The sequence below is a fragment of the Penaeus japonicus genome, unplaced genomic scaffold, assembly GCF_977035675.1.
Source record: "Penaeus japonicus unplaced genomic scaffold, GWHDUDI00000001_assembly GWHDUDI00000040, whole genome shotgun sequence".
Classification (NCBI taxonomy): Eukaryota; Metazoa; Arthropoda; class Malacostraca; order Decapoda; family Penaeidae; genus Penaeus; species Penaeus japonicus.
Window position 1 is genome coordinate 10046129 of NW_028234442.1, and position 2500 is coordinate 10048628.

The 2500-nt window shown below is 47.0% G+C and overlaps 1 protein-coding gene across 1 annotated transcript in view; it reads right to left on the reverse strand.

Annotated features, from left to right (window-relative positions):
• The window catches only part of LOC122254623 (uncharacterized), a 159671-nt gene that overhangs the window by 119096 nt on the left and 38075 nt on the right, over positions 1-2500 (reverse strand). The gene's annotated exons all lie outside the window — the stretch shown is intronic.

Consider the following 2500-nt stretch of genomic DNA (forward strand, 5'->3'; position numbering starts at 1 on the left):
GTATAAAGATAATAAGATATAAAAATATACACACAAAAGACATATGAATGATAAAAAAAAACTAGAACCCTGTCCTTCAACAACAAGACATTCTTGATCTTGATTAATGACCCAAGAGAAACTCAAAAACAAACAAACAGATTTTCTGTGGGCATGCGCGTGCACACAATTTCTCCCTAAACAATCAACTTCATTCCGATTCCTTACTTATTCATTCGGTTTCGCAATGCATCGACATTTCCGCTCCAGCTCGATTAGAATTCGAGGTTCATGATACGACACATGTTGATTTCGCAACTGCTTTCATCCCAACTTTGCAACAAACCTGTTTAGCATTTGAGTCTTTCATTCACTGCGTCAACACAACACGGTGCGTTTTTTCCCCGTCATGCTCTCTTAAACGTTTAGTACACAACATCCGCGTAATGTTTATACACACAAGTGAAAATACTATGTAGAAATATACGGTGTTTGTGTGCTTGTGCTTGTGTACGTGTTTGCGTCTGCGTGTGTGTATGTGTTTGCGTGTGTGTGTGTGTGTGTGTGTGTGTGTGTGTGTGTGTGTGTGTGTGTGTGTGTGTGTGTGTGTGTGTGTGTGTGTGTACGTGTGTGTGTCCGTTTTTACGTGCTTGCGTGTGCGTGTGTACGTTTTTACGTGCTTCCGTGTGCGTGTGTACGTGTTTGCGTGTGCGTGTGTGTACGTGTACGTGTTTGGGTGTGCGTGTGTACGTGTACGTGTTTGGGTGTGCGTGTGTGCGTGGTGTACGTGTACGTGTTTGGGTGTGTTGCGTCGTGTGGTGTGTGTTGTGTGGAGGGTGTGTGATGTACGATGTGTGTGTCCGGTCCCGTTTTTACGTACGTGCTCGCGGCCCGTGCGATGTTGTACGTGTTACTTTACGTGCTCCGTGTGCGTAGTGTACGTGTTTGCGTCCGTCGGCGTTTAGCTGTGTACGTGTACGTAGTTTGCGGGGTGTGCGTGGCTGTACGTGTACGTGTTTGGGGCTGTGACGTGGTTGTGATGTGTGTGTGTGTGTGTGTGTGTGTGTGTGTGTGTGTGTGTGTGTGTGTGTGTGTGTGTGTGTGTATGTGTGTGTGTGCATGTTTGCGTGTGCGTGTGTGTACGTGTGCGTGTGTGTGTGTACGTGTTTGCGTGTGCGTGAGTGTGTGTACGTGTTTGCGTGTGCGTGAGTGTGTGTACGTGTTTGCGTGTGCGTGTATGTGTGTACGTTTTTGCGTGCTTGCGTGTGTACGTGTGTACGTGTTTGCGTGTGCTTATAAGTAAATAACACAAACATCACGCAAATAACCCCCATCCGCTCACCAGATACGTGCAATCACCCGCCCAAACTTCCTCAGCAACCTCCTGTCTCACTTCAAGAGACGAGAATAAACCTAACAACTTCAAAGGCATTTCTTGAGACAACCCTCAAGAAAGCTCGCCTCATCCGATGCCGGAAAAAAAAAGAATAAAATCGGAAATAAATATGATATTGTAATTCCAAAGGTGGACTTTGCTCAAGCTCTCGCTCTCTCTGTCTCTCTCTCTCTCTGTCTCTCTCTCTCTCTCTCTCTCTCTCTCTCTCTCTCTCTCTCTCTCTGTCTCTCTGTCTCTCTCTTCTCTCTTCATCTCTCTCTCTCTCTCTCTGTCTCTCTGTCTCTCTGTCTCTGTCTCTGTCTCTGTCTCTGTCTCTGTCTCTGTCTCTGTCTCTGTCTCTGTCTCTGTCTCTGTCTCTGTCTCTGTCTCTGTCTCTGTCTCTGTCTCTGTCTCTGTCTCTGTCTCTCTCTCTATCTCTCTCTCTCGTCCTCAGTCTGATTGTCAGTCTGTTCTGTCTGTTGGTCGGTCGGTCGGTCTATCTATCTATCTATCTTGTATCTCTGTCTGTCTGCCTCTCTGTCTGTTGGTTCAACTTGTCAGTCTGTTCTGTGCGTTCTGTCAGTCGATCTATCTATCTATCTATCTATCTATCTATCTATCTGTCTGTCTATCTCTCTGTCTGTTGGGTAAACTTGTCATGCTGTCTGTCAGACTGTTCAGTGCGTTCTGCCAATCGGTCTGCATATCTTTCTATCCTTCTATCTGTCTGTATGCATGTCTGTCGGTCAGCTCGTCTGTCCGTTCTTTTCTATTCTGTTCTGTTTTTCGTTTTTTTTCTCCTCCTCCTTTTCATCAATTCCGCTTCCCCTCAGTTATCTCTTTCTAGTCCCCTTGCCCTCCTTCCATTGTTGTCATTATACTCCAATTCTTGTAACACAACCGTCTCCACTTCCTCCCTTCCCTCTCCACCCTTCCCCTTCCCCCTCCCACCCTAATTCCCATCCCTTTTCCTTCCCCTCGCTTTTCCCTCCTAATCTTCCCCTTACCTTCTCCCTCACCTTCCCCTTTCTTTCCCCCTTCCCCTTCATTTTCCCCTCTCCCTACTTCTCTTCTCCTTCTCCTTCTCCTTCTCCCTACTCCCTTTCTGTCTTCAGCTTGTCCCCCTCCCCCTCCCCCTCCCCATTC